A 14,984-nucleotide genomic window follows, 5' to 3' on the forward strand; every position below is an offset into this window, starting at 1 on the left:
TATTTTGTTCAGCTTGTGATCACTGACATAATAGTGGGATGAAAAATGAAGTATTATTTTAGTCCTCTGGTTTCTTTATGTTCATGTATTATATGATCTAATATCACCATTCAACTGTATTTTGAATATATTGGTCATATAAGATGTAATTTTTATCTTGAAAATAAAATGTACCCTCAAAGGACATTTACTGTAAATCTAGATTTTTGTTTAGGAAATATGAAAGCTTTATAAGTCTATATAGGTTGATGAGTATATTTATCATGTATTTCCTATATATGCACCTGCTTATAAAATAGTTACATAGTTAGTCTGGCTGAAAAAAGACAAACGTCCATCCAGTTCAACCATAGAAAAAAAATAAAAAAAGGTTATAATCCTATACCTACAGTTGATCCAGAGGAAGGCCAAAAACCCAGCAAAGCACGATCCAATTTGCTCCTACTGGGAAAAAAAATCCTTCCTGATCCCCTGATTAGATGGCATCGGATATTTCTAACCTGGAAGACCAGTGCAACACCAGTATGGAAGTACAGAGAATGAATTTGATATACTGAAGAATGCATTCTCCAACCCACAACGTGAGCATGCCAACACTGTACAGTCTGTACCCAACATCAACTCTTCTCAGATGCAGGACTCACTGCAATGGATACTGACTGCAGATTCTATGGTGTACCTGCAGTTCTTTGAGTACCGGGCTGTGGCTGATAGCAAGCAAGGAAGATCAAGCTGAGAAAGAGACTGTGCAGAGGGAAGCTGACTGTTACCGCAAACTGGAGATGGCCAAGCTCCAGAAACAGAGACAGAATTACAATCTTAGGTCCTTGGAGCATAGGGAAGCACTGTTGGTTGTGAGCCAGGCAATAAAATTTCCAGTAATGGAAAAATACATTTTTTTACTTGCTATCCTTTGAAAATGTGCCATTAGTAGGGTTGAGCTCCTGCTTTGGTTCGGACACAGGTTCATACCGATCTATGCTTGTTCGGGGTTTTTCTCTCGCTAATATATGTACACTCACTGGACACTATATTAGGTACACCTTGCTAATGCCAAGAAAATATCCCCCACACCATTACACCACCACCAGCCTGAACCATTGATACAAGGTAGAAGGGATCCATGCTTTCATGTTGTTTACACCAAATTCTGACCCTACCATCTGAATGTGGCAGCTGAAATAGAATGCCTATTCTCCTCTGACATCAACAAGGCATATTCCTCCACACAACTGCCACTCACTGGATATTTTCACTTTTTCAGATCAGTCTCTGTAAACTCTATAGATTGTTGCACGTGAAAATCTCAGTAGATTATCAGTTTTTGAAGTACTCAGACCAGTCAATCTGCCACCAACCATGCCACGCTCAAAGTCACTTAAATCCCCCTTCTTCCCACTTCTGATGCTCGGTTTGAACTTCAGTAAGTTGTCTTTGTAGTATATTGTGAACTGTGAACTTATGAACTGTTTCTGTGTGGACTTCATTATTTTAAGACAACAGTCTTCACCATGTCTAGATGCCTAAATGCATTGAGTTGCTGCCATGTGATTGGCTGATTAGTAATTTGTATTACCAAGTAATTGAACAGGTGTACCTAATAAAGTGGCCGGTGAGTGTATATGACAGCTTCCTTCTTTTGCTGTCAATGGTTGTAAAGGAAGCCATGGGTTCAGGTATCTGATATGTCCTTAGCAACCAGTGACATCATCCACAACCATTGGGTTGGAAGGAACCTGCGTATTGTCTTCAAACTGCCGGGGCCGCATGAAGGTCCGGTGGCCATCTTAGTGAGTTGTTTTATACTGTTTGTACTCTCCACATGGATACTCTGTACCTTTAATAAAGTACTACACTATTAGCCAATTTTCTCTGGCTCTTTTGTAAGCTAATTTCTCAGGACGTCTCATTGCGGTTTGCATGCTGCTTGGTGTCATCATCCCTATTTAAGATCATCCTGACCTTCATGGTCCAATGACTGATGGGTGTGCTGCCTGACTTACCTGGGGAAGAAACCAGCTGTTCATGCGCATTTTATATGCACTTCTGGTGAGTTCACATTAAGGAATACTTTTCACGGATTCACCAGCACTGGATGTCTCCTGTTCACAGATTTATTTTCTGAACTTTTTTATAACTATTGTTTATCGCAATTGTGTCATTTGATATATGTTTACTATTTTTATTTTATTTCAGGTACTTATATAGTGCTGTCAATTTACACAGTGCTTTACATATATATTGTACATTCACATCAGTCCCTAACCCTCAAGGGGCATACAATCTAAGGTCCCTAACTCACATTCATATACAAGGGCCAATTTATACAGGATCCAATTAACCTACCAGCATGTCTTTGGAGCGTGGGAGGAAACCGACGCAGGCACAGGGAGAACATGCTGTGGCTGGGATTCGAACCAACGACCCTAGTACTGCCAGGCAGAAGTGCTAACCATTTAGCCACTGTGGTCACTATTCATTTTATATCACCCAACTCTGACCACTCAGTGTCACGGATACCATTACCACACTTATCAGTATATTCATTATTGCTATATTAATAACTCATGTACTCCTGCACTTTAGACTGGTAGCGCTGATCAGAGCGCCTCACTGTGTCTGCCTTTTAATATTGCTGTGATTCATTCTATTTCACCTTATTATTTATTTATGTATATGCACATGTTTTAGAAGTATTTCATTTGATTCGTACATTACTTTATGAAACTTTTATATTTCATTCACTAGTGAGGATACCAAGGGCGGTCCTTTAGTGCCAGCAAGATGAAGAATGTATATATGGAATGTCAGTGAGCACTATGGGTGTGTAGAAAGGTATAAGCTATACCTTTCTACACACCCATAGCGCTCACTAACATTCCATATATACATTCTTCATCCACAACAATTACTTGACTGGTCCGGAATCCTTGGTCTTGTAAACAAAGCGGCCAGGATAATTAAAAAAAAATGGTGTGGAGTTCCTCCCATAATTCATATCAGGCCCTTCAGTTTTGGTATGAGTTTTAGGGGACACCATGCAAAAATAAATTGCCTTGGGGACACTCAAATTCTATGTTGGACCCTTTTGGCCTGGTATATATTTTATATACGAAGATCAACAAAAAAAAGCATGCTTTTGGCCCCAAAAACCCATACCAGACCCTTATCTGCCAAAAAAACCCACCGATCACCAGCACAATCCAATCCCAATGATGGCTTTTCTCTGAATGACAGCTATCAATCAGCATCCAATAACAGTTAAAGTTACTATTTTAGTAAATACACACTGCAAAATACCTTTTCTCCTCAGGAGTTAGTGCAGTCTTGTGACTTCTATCAGTGTCCAGCTGAGCACAGGTTAAAGCTTGTAGGACTAATTTTCATTCTCCTCTCACTGCCCTATTAGATTGCATAAACCCAAACCCTCTGTATGGAGAGTGCTGATTGGTCCTGTGCAGATCACATGCACCCTCCCAAGAAAAAGAAAAAAATCTTTAGCAGTACACACTAAACTGAGCATGTGTACAGTGTCCCCGAGGCTCTGTTCTATCAGGAGATTAAATGGGGAAAGTAGAAGAAAGGGAGGATCAGAGAAGAAAGGATCAAACATCCTTTTTACACAATACAGAGGATTACCCCCTTATAACACATGCTTTATTGCATATACAGACTGATTTTCCTATTGTGGGTTTAGCAACACTTTAAGTATGAACAAAGGGGCAGCATCTGCCAGCTACCGTCAATGACAAAATATGGACAAGACCATATTTGGTCAATGATGTCACAGGAATCCTGTCACCCTCCGGAGCAGTCATCGGGATCAGATTGGCGGGCTTTTTTTTCAGCAAGTCAGCAGGCATCGTTCATTATGGCTGATGTGGATCTGCTCCACTGGAGCACATCATCGACAATTGATGTATCATGGGGCAGAGCAATACAAAGCAGCATGCTTACACAGTAAAGCACACACAGAAAAAATAGTAAAAGCACACAGCACACAGTTAACCCTTTGATTGCCCTAGATGTAAACCCCTTCCTGCCCAGTGCCATTAGTACAGTGTCAGTGCTTTTTATTAGCACTGATCACTGTATTAGTGCCAGTGGGGATGTCAGTAGCAGTTAATCAGTCCCCCCCATGTCAGAATTTCCACCGCAGTCCTGCAGTCCCTCTATAAGTCGCTGATTGCCGCCATTACTAGTATAATTTTATTTATTTTTTTTACATTCAAGTATATATGCCGCCATTTGTAGATGCTATAATTTTCACATAAACCAATTAATTTACACATATTGGGATTTTTTTTTTTGCAAACACATGTAGCAGAATTCTTTCTGGCCTAAATTCCTGATGAAATTTGATTTTTTAAATTTTTTTACTGGCTATGTTTTATAGCAAAAAGTCAAAAATATTGTTTTCTTTTTTAAATTGTCGGTCTTTTTTTGTTTATGGTGCAAAAAATTAAAAACACACAGGCAATCAAATGCCACCGAAAGAAAGCTCCATTTGTGGGAAAAAAAGGACATACATTTCATTTGGGTGCAGCGCTGCATGACAGTGCAATTGTCAGTTAAAGTAACACAGTGCCGTATCACAAAAAATGGCCTGGTCAGGAAGGGGGGGAAATCCTCTGGAGGGCAAGTGGTTAAGGCATGTCTGGCTATGTCATTTGTTTATTAAAAGATCAGCTTCCTACTTAACAGTATTTTTTTGTCTTGGCGTTGAAGCACAACCCCTCTGGCAGTGCCCAGCTCCTCATATCTTTGTTTGACATTCACTTGCCTATTAGCCTTGAAAATGGACAGAACCGATTTTAAAAATGATCTTCCCATTGAATAAAACAATAGAAGTCAAGTCAACAATAGAATAGAGGTGCAGATGTCTTTTTCTGAAAGTTACAGTTTTAATGGTCTCTAACTTCTGGAGTTTCTTAAGTCTGGAATCTAGCGGTATGACATATTATACAAAGTAAACAACAAAACCGTGTTTTACAAGACTAGAATGGGTTGTAAAAATGTTCATACATAGCATATTATATATAGAAAGAGTTATACACATAGATCTGTGTCCTTGTTTAGATCTTTAGTACCCAAAATTCAATAAAACACCAAGGTAACAATATTCCATTAAAGTCTGGATCTGCCCTTCAAAGTATTCATGTATGTCATAACAATTCCAGACACATTATATGGGTACATACAGTATATAATTCAGGCCCGCCATGTGAGAGAGATCATGATAGTGTTTCCTAGTCCTGGGCCAACATGGCACTCTTGGTTGTGTTCCCCCAGGGGTGTCTTGAGCTGGTCATACGCTAGCAGCTTTTTAAATTAACATTTTACAAGATTTCTCATCAGTACATTAGAATTATTTACAGTCATGGCCGAAATTGTTGGCACCCTTGATATTTTTCCTGAAAATCAAGTATTTCACACAAAAAAGGTATTGCATTAACACATGTTTTGCTATACACATGTTTATTCCCTTTGTATGTATTGGAACAAATATAAAACAGAGGCAGAAAAGCAAATATGACATAATGTCACACAAAACCCCAAAAATGGGCTGGACAAAAGTATTGGCACCCTTAACTTAATATTTGGTTGCACACCCTTTGGAAAACATAACTGAAATCAGTCGCTTCCTATAACCATCAATAAGCTTCTGACACCTCTCACCCGGAATTTTGGACCACTCTTCCTTTGCAAACAGCTCCAGGTCTCTCTTATTGGAAGGACACCTTTTCCCAACAGCAATTTTAAGATCTCTCCACAGGTGTTCAATGGGATTTAGATCTGGGCTCATTGCTGGCCACTTCAGAACTCTCCAGCGCTTCTTTGCCATCCATTTCTGAGTGCTTTTTGACGTATGTTTGGGGTCATTGTCCTGCTGGAAGACCCAGGATCTTGGACGCAAACCCAGCTTTCTGACACTGGGCCCTACAGTGCGACCCAAAATCCTTTGGTAATCCTCAGATTTCATGATGCCTTGCACACAGTCAAGGCACCCAGTGCCAGAGGCAGCAAAACAACCCCAAAACATCATTGAACCTCCACCATATTTTACCGTAGGTACTGTGTTTTGTTCTTTGTAGGCCTCATTCCGTTTTCGGTAAACAGTAGAATGATGTGCTTTACCGAAAAGCTCTATCTTGGTCTCATCTGTCCACAAGACGTTTTCCCAGAAGGCTTTTGGCTTACTCAAGTACATTTTGGCAAACTGTAGTCTTGCTTTTTTATGTCTCTGTGTCAGCAGTGGGGTCCTCCTGGGTCTCCTGCCATAGCGTTTCATTTCATTTAAATGTCGACGGATAGTTCGCGCTGACACTGATGCTCCCTGAGCCTGCAGGACAGCTTGAATGTCTTTGGAACATGTTTGGGGCTGCTTATCCACCATCCGGACTATTCTGCGTTGCAATCTTTCATCAATTTTCCTCATCCGTCCACGACCAGGGAGATTAGCTACAGTGCCATGGGTTGCAAACTTCTTGATAATGTTGCGCACTGTGGACAAAGGCAAATCTAGTTCTCTGGAGATGGACTTGTAACCTTGAGATTGTTGATATTTTGCCACAATTTTGGTTCTCAGGTCCTCAGACAGTTCTCGTCTCCTCTTTCTGTTGTCCATGCTTAGTGTGGCACAGACAGACACACAATGCAAAGGTTAAGTGAACGTCTCTCCTTTTTATCTGCTTTCAGGTGTGATTTCTATATTGCCCACACCTGTTACTTGCCCCAGGTGAGTTTACAGGAGCATCACATGCTTGTAACATTCTTATTTATCCGCAGTTGTGAAAGGGTGCCAATACTTTTGTCCAGCCCATTTTTGGAGGTTTGTGTGACATTATGTCGAATTTGCTTTCTTTCCTCCCTTTTTTTGTTTTGTCCCAATACACACAAAGGGAATAAACATGTGTATAGCAAAACATGTGTTAATGCAATACGTTTCGTGAGAAATACATGATTTCCTGGAGAAATATCAAGGGTGCCAACAATTTCGGCCATGACTGTATTTCAGGTACTTATAAAGCACAGTCAATTTATGCATCGCTTTACATATATATTGTACATTCACATCAGTCCCAGGGGTGTACAATCTAAGGTCCCTAATTCACATTCATACATATACTAGGGCCAATTTAGACAGGAGCCAATTCACCTACGGCATGTCTTTGAAGTGTGGGAGTAAACCAGAGTACCCGGAGAAAACCCACGCAAGCACAGGGAGAACATGCAAAGCTCAGGCAGGTGGTGCTGTGGTTGGGATTTGAACCAACAACCCTCGTACTGCCAGGCGGAAGCGCTAACCATTTAGCCACTGTGCTACCATATATGACATGACATGTTGATTGAAAGTACTTAAAGTGGAATTGTACCTATAACAACCTGATAAAAAAATAGTGTTCTTTAGCAAGAAACATACATTCCACATTAATAATTATGGAATTGCCTCCAGCATTGCTCCTGTTACTTTTTGCTGGAGGCTGCCATTTTGCTGCAGCTCATAGCTCCTGAGTAGCAGTAAATCTTTAGGCTGTCAAAAGATCGGCCTCTACAAATTCAGTGCAGTGCTTAAAAATACAGAAAAGCTGAGCATGTGCAGAACAGGGTGAGACAGTGTACTACTGGATTATAAACAATATAGGCACTTATTTTCAATATTTTACATAGCTATACCTACAAATGGGACAAACCTAAAGTGATCTATCAGGACTTCATTTTCTGACTAAAGTTCCACATGAAAATATGTTGGCTTTTAATATTCAATTTTGAAGTGAATGGACTTTCCTAAAAAAAAAAACACATTTATTGTTATAAATTTAATCATTCAAGAACATTTTTTCATCCTGCTTCTTCAAATTTTCCCTGCTGATAACTGAATGTCAAAATACATGCCAAAAACAATTAAGAACAAAAATGGCATAGGGTCCCCCTCCCATCCATACTAAACCTGAAGGGCTTGGTATGGATGGGAGGGAGACCCTATGCCATTTTTTTTTCCTTAATTGACTTCCTTAACCTTGACTTGGGCAGAAGACAAGGCTTCATATATAGAATTTTCTTAGGAGACAAGGGGTTCCATAGGGAAACATTGATTGATCTGAATATTAAAACAGTATAGCATAGCTCCTAAATGTCCCCTGTTTGAAAGAACTACCCCCCTTAAAGCCAAAATTCCTCTGTCCCTTTTCCCTCCTCAATTGTCCCTCTTTGTGATCCAAACTATAAACCCCAATAAAATGGCATTAAACAATTCATTAAATAACAGTGATGACCAGTAAGCCTTTCATCAAACAATAGTGTTTGATATTAAAAAAAACAAGTGTAAAAGGCAAATGTAGCAGTAAAATAAAAAAACACTTGTTGGTATAACTGGTCATTTTCTATGTATTAATTCTTCATGATCAACATAAGTCCATTTCAGGGGTTTCTCCTTGTGTACATACATTGTGCTAAAAGTGTCCCTCTTTTACATCTCAGATAGCTGTGAGGTACCAAGTTGGTCAAACTGACACCATAGAGACGTAAGGAAATTGCAACAGATGATCCTGTACTAAATTAACTCCAGCATGTAGGACCATATGAGCCCAGATGAGCCAGCAGAACAATCGCAACTGCTCTTTATTTACATTTGCATTCAGTTTAAAAAAACTGTATTTTCTGCTGGTGGATAGATGACAGGACACACCTAGACTTGCTAGATAACAGCCAAGGACAGAAAGAAATATATCTCCAGCTAAATCCAGCCACAGGTTAATCTGGTTCTGCCACTCACTGAAGGACACTCAGAGCAAGTAGAAGTGTTAATAGTAGATGGATGATGGAGCGATATCTACTGTTCATATTGATGTCGGTGATCCTTAACTCATCTGCTTCTTCTATATCTTCAGGTGGGTTAATATGCTAGATTATCATACAATTTCCTTTCTCTTTTCTTTTGTAGCAAAATTCACTTGAGGGACCTTTAAACACAAATTGGTTAGTTTATGTAAAAAATACATTTGTAACAGGATTAGTTGAAAACTTTGTTTCGATGTTTCAGGAGATTTAAAGTGAACCTATGAGCATAGATTCTTACAGATGAAGAAAATGAGCTTTAAAGTGGAGCTTTAGCCAGAAAATGAAGTCCTGCTAGATCACTTTAGTCTGGCCCCTTTTGCAGGTATAGCTATTGTAGCACAGACCCCTAGACCAGGCTGGCTGTTTGATCCTGGATTCCATTCCCCGATAGGCACATGGTAGACAGGCACACGGTAGTCCACAGTCATTCAAGTCAGAAAACTGACAGTGCATTTCTTTTTGCAGTTTATTTGCTGGTTTGAATTGCCAAAAAAGGCTAAGAATTATTAAATGCCACATCCCTAAAGTAGTATAGACTTTGAAGGAGGTTGTAAGATAGAACTTTTGGGGCACATTTTACATAAAATACTATCTTTTATTACAATTCCAACATATAAAAAAATCCCACTTCCTTACAAAATCTCATAAAAAACAATAAAGCACATTATTGCAATTTAACATTATAGCGCTTCCCTTCCAAAGCTAATGATCTTTTATGGCCCAGCGCGTTTCTTGGATATTGTCCACTTCTTCAGGAGCTGTCAATATCTTAAAGTGGAGTTCTAGTCTCTTGTGAAAAAAAATAACAGTCAGTAGGTACAAAAATTGTAGCTGCTGGCTTTTGAAAAAGTCCACTCACCTGTCCTATGATCCACTGGTGTGATCCACTGGCTGTCCTCTGTCCCTGGTTCTGTCATCTTAAGTGTAGGCACCTGGCTGTGATAGCATGAAGCTTCACAGCCAGGTGCCCATTGTGCATGTGCTAGTAGCACTGCGCATTGTGAATGGTCCAGCATTCCTCTGGGACCTGTCATATCCCAGAAGACTGCGGGGGTGGGGCGGCTGGACAACTTCCTCTTCTAATGGCCTAGGCAATCAGAGTGGAAGTGGGAGCGGTACCTGTCAAAATCAGGTACCTGCTCCCCCCTCACTCCCCATAGGTGCCGATTCTTAATGGGGAGTGGGGGACGAGTCCTTAAAGCAGTCCTTAAAAGACTTCCTTTAAGGAGTCCTTAAAAAACGTATCCTTTTGGGTGGAGCTTTGCTTTAATGAACAGAGAGTAACCTTAATAAAAAGTATCATGATAAATACATTAATTCATTTATCGTTTGTATCATTCAATTGTAAACCCTAAATTAGGCAACATTCCCAGATAAATTGCATCAGTTATGGAGACACCAGGGCCAGGGCCTCCGAGGAGTCTTTCAGCACACCAACCCTCCCCACACTTCCCTCTCTTGTACAAAAAATAGGGGGGCAAATAGGGGTGAAAAACCAGGGGAACTACTGCATTTTAAAAAGTAGAATGGTTCTATATATTTGTCCCCCCTATTTTTGCACAAAAAAGGGAGGTGTAGGGTGGGTTGGAGTGCTGAGAGGCCCTTTGTGGGCCCTGGCCCTGGTTTCTCCCTCAGTGATGCACTTTATCTGGGAATGTTGCCCAATATAAGGTTTACAATGGGATGATACAAATGATAAATGAATGTATGTATTGATCATGATTATTTTTATTTAGAGTATTCTCTGTAACTTAAGATAGTGACGTCTTCTGAAGAAGTAGAAAATGTCCAAGAAACGCATCGGGCCATAGAAAATCAGTAGCTTTGGAAAGGATGCACTATCATATTAAATCAAAACTGCAACAATGTGTTTTATTGTTTTATGAGATTTTGTAAGGAAGTGGAATTTTTGTATATGTTGGAACTGTAATAAAAATTAGCATTTTATGTAAAATGTTATGCCTTAAAGGTCCCGTCTTACAATGTTCTTCTAGATCCCTGCTGGTTTAACTAGGATGGGGTGAGCCTTGGGATACTCCAAAAGCAACTAGAAAAAATGCAACAAAGGGCACTAAAGCTGACCTTCTCCTTCAGGATTTAACCATCCTCGTGAATATGAGGGTTAAATTAACTTTAATGCAGGAACTCTTCAACAAGAGTATAGTCCTGAGTAAACTGTAATGAACGCTCACAAAGATGGTAAGGAAAGTCTCCAGGATCCTTAAGGTGAGTACTCACTGTGCCTTGGGTATTGTAATGCCTCCTGTAGTACCAGCCAGTCTCTGTACTTGGTGCCTGTGGTCTGGATCCCCTGTAGAGCTTTCTGCACCGCTTCAGGATACAGGGGTCCCCAAGTTTTAAATGGAGCTAGGACTGCAGAATGATTTCTTTAGTGCTTTAGCTGGCCACCCAGGTGTGCTTCATACCTCAGGCTGGGTCTTATACCTCCAGGAACAAGAGACCTCTGTTCTAGGCTCAGCCTATTTATACCCCCCAGCCCCCTGCTGGTCACTTACTCTCCTGACCAGGGATTGGCTGAAAGTGCATGAATATGCAGGCCAGGGTCAGACTCTCCCACCCGGTGGTGTATATAGGTTTTGTGCTGCCCTAGGCAAAACAAAAATCGGACACCCCCCCGCCTGACATTTTGACCAACAACACCCCTGACCTCCCCCCCCCCACCTGGAGAGAAAGTCCCTCACCTTTACAGCTCTGGATATCCCTGGGAACGAAAGTTGGGCTCTGCATGCACCATCAAGACTTTCTCGGCTCCCACCTGGGCCCCATGCTCCAAGTGTCCCTTCTTCCAGGGGAAGTTCTGCCCCCTGTAATATGCCACCCTAGACAACTGCCTTGTTTGCCTTGTGGTAAATATGCCCCTGCTCCCACCCACTATATCCCAAAAGGCAGTGAGATGCAGGAGAAAGTAGCTGAGCCTGTATCAGCAGAACCTAGAACAACCAAAAGCAAAGGACTGATCACTGCTCCCCTGCTACAGGAAAGCCAAAAAACTAAATTTATAAAAATAGTAGCCTAACTAGGAGGGTGCTACACTTGCTAAAACATTACAAATAAGTGCTTGTTCTCTATTTTTCTGCACTGTGCGAAAAATGTAGAGGCCGATCTGCTAACAGCCTAAAGAATTACCTCTGCTCAGACGCTCTGGGCTTCAGCAAAATGGCAGCCTCCAGCAAGAAGAAACAGGGTGGCAGAATGCTGGTATTAATCACTTCAATACAGGCACATTTGTCCCATCCTGCCCAGGCCAATTTTCAGCTGTTGCACGTTGAATGACAATTGCACGGTCATGCAACTCTGTACCCATATTATTTGTTTTATCATTTTTTCACACAAATAGAGCTTTCTTTTGATGGTATTTAATCACCACAGTTTTTTTATTTGCTAAGTAAATGAAAATAAAAACAAAACATTTTTTATTATTATTATTATTATTTTGCAAATGAATAATCTCTCTTTATACATTTAAGCTAAAATGGATCCTGCTACATTTCTTTGGTAAAGATGAATCAGTGTATATTATTTAGTCTGTGTGAAAGTTATAGCTAACAGAAGAGGACAGTGTGAGTACTCTTACACCCCCTGGGCCGGAAAAGGGGAGAGGGCAGTCAGGTGCAAGACCCAACTAGCTTCTCATCTGGGACTGTCCTAAACTAACAGCTCTTAGGCCTTATCCCTTTCTCAGGGATACCCTCAGGCAGCTGGGTGAAGAGAAGGAATCATTCAGGGTCTGAGGAGGTACACCTTGGAGCCTTTGATGCTCTTAACCACTTGCCTCCTGAGGATATACCCCCCCTTCCTGACCAGGCCATTTTTTAAATTATGGCACTGTGTTACTTTAACTGACAATTGCGTGGTCATGCAACGCTGCACCCAAATTAAATTTACGTCCCTTTTTCCCCACAAATTGAGCTTTTAATGGTATTTGATTGTCTGTGCATTTTTTGCGCTATAAGAAAAAAAAGACTGACAATTTTGAAAAAAAACCCCAATATTTTGGACTTTTTGCTATTAAACATGGCCAGTAAAACAATTGAAAAATCTAATTTCATCATAAATTTAGGCCAATTAATTGGTTTATGTGAAAGTTATAGCGTTTACAGACGGCGGTAAAGATAATGGGATTTTATTTTGTCTAGTAGTAATGGCGGCGATCAGCGACTTTTAGCGGGACTGTGGGACTGTGACGGACATTCTGATACTGGGAGAGAACTAACTTCACCAACACCAATACAGTGATCAGTGCTAAAAAAAAAGCACTAATGTACTAATGGCACTGGGCAGGAAGGGGTTAATGTAAGGGGCGATCAAAAGGTTAACTGTGTGCTGGGAGTGTTTTTCTAGGGGGGCAAGGGGGTGTGTTCTTCACTGTAAGCAGTGTGCTCGAGCTGACAGGGAGGAACATTGTTTGTAAACAAAACAATCTTGCTCCCCATCGGAGATGCACGGTAATCACTGGGCGTCGCTGGGTAATCACCTGGTGATTGACATCCGCGGCTGCGCACCCCCTACCTAGAAATGCAGAATGATTTATATATATGTGATTCTGAGCACAGGTGCCACCCTGTAGCAGTATTTCTGCTATAGGTCATTTTTTAATCGGTTAAAGAAAAGACTGTTGCTAATTTGAATCTTTGTTCATAGTTGCTAAGGAGTTGTCCTTATGTTCTACAGTTCCTTGGGCATCCCATATACCCCTAGACTCCATCCAAGTTTAACCCCTTAATAAAAATCACAATACCAAGCTCAAGGACTGTTTACTGACTCTAGTGTGCAGAGTTTGAAATTGTGTGTTGGCCGTGCAGAGCATAGGGGTACCCTGTTCAATTCCAGTGGCCCCTAAGGGGGTAGTGCTACATAAGCAACCATTTTAGTGAATGAAATCGATACATTCAATGTTTACTATTTTGCTTAGCTGTGATTGGCCACAGCTAATCACATGGTGCAGATCAGCTGTGATTGGCCCTGTCTGTACCATGTGAACCCTGTGACCAATCACAGAGATCAGAACAATAGAACACAATGAATGGCATGAATAAACGCCATCCAATTGTCATGTGATCTGCTATGATTGGTTACAGCGATTACTTGGTACCTGCAGCAGGTGACAGATTGAACCGCAGTGCAAACCATTGGGCACGTGTGAGATATGTTCTGGGGAGAATGTCATATGATGTCCACCCGGAACTGCGCATATCCCGCCCACCCATCATTTGTCTATTGGTTGGGCAGGAACTGGTAATGTGGAATGTATGTTCCTTGCAAAACAACATTATTTTTATCAAGGTGTTGTGGGAAAAATTCCGCTTTAAACAAACCCTCAATGACCTCTGTAGTTGCAGGCAGGGCTGTGGATAAGGGGGTACCACCAGTCCTCCTGTATGGGGCCCAGGCCAGCAGGGGGGCTCAGGCAGCTGAGTGAATCAGATGTGGGCAGGGATGGTAACTGGCATGGTGAGGGGCAATCACTAGAACCGATCTCCTGTATGACTCTCTCTCTGCAGCAGCTGAAAGCTGGCTTCTTCTCCTGTCCCTCCCGCTTTCAGCTGCTCTGGAGAAAGCCAAACAAGGGTTCGGTTCCAGGAATTGCACCCCACATCCGCCACATCCATCACCCTCCCTGTGCATGATACAATGCCTTCTTCTGTTCATGCCCCTCTGTGTGCCCCCACCTCAGTGCTGCCAGCTTCCCTCGTCTTCCCTCCGGCAGCTTCAAGCGCACAATAGGATCCTTCAGGATGGAATGTGGGGGAAGCATCTGGTAAATATGTCACCTTTACTAGCCCCTTCCTCTTCTGAATGAACACAATGAGTGATTGGTAACCATTACTTGCTGGGTTCATTCATAACTGAAGCATAGGAAAAAAAATTTTGTTGGTGGGGAGAGGGACCCTGTCAGTTTGGCTGTATGGGGCCCCATGGTTTCTAACAGCAGCCTTGGTTGCAGGCATTATAGGGGAATTCATCTTCAAATTTCAAAGCAAAATCTTTTCAGTTGTTCAGGTCTTCCTCCCAGCTACTCATCTCCTCTATTCCAGCATTGATTTGGAAGCTCAGCTCATCCTGCTTCTCCTACCAGAGCTTCAGCTCAGTATTTGCACTAAAGATTGGAGAGCTAGAAAGCT

At 41.4% G+C, this 14,984-nt stretch overlaps 1 protein-coding gene across 1 annotated transcript in view; it reads right to left on the reverse strand.

The window, feature by feature from the left end:
• The window catches only part of LOC149445091 (cytochrome P450 2G1-like), a 776,615-nt gene that overhangs the window by 633,069 nt on the left and 128,562 nt on the right, over positions 1-14,984 (reverse strand). The window lies entirely within an intron of this gene.

This window comes from Staurois parvus, unplaced genomic scaffold (assembly GCF_062004578.1).
Source record: "Staurois parvus isolate SC_StPar_1 unplaced genomic scaffold, SC_StPar_1.0 ptg000746l, whole genome shotgun sequence".
Classification (NCBI taxonomy): domain Eukaryota; kingdom Metazoa; phylum Chordata; class Amphibia; order Anura; family Ranidae; genus Staurois; species Staurois parvus.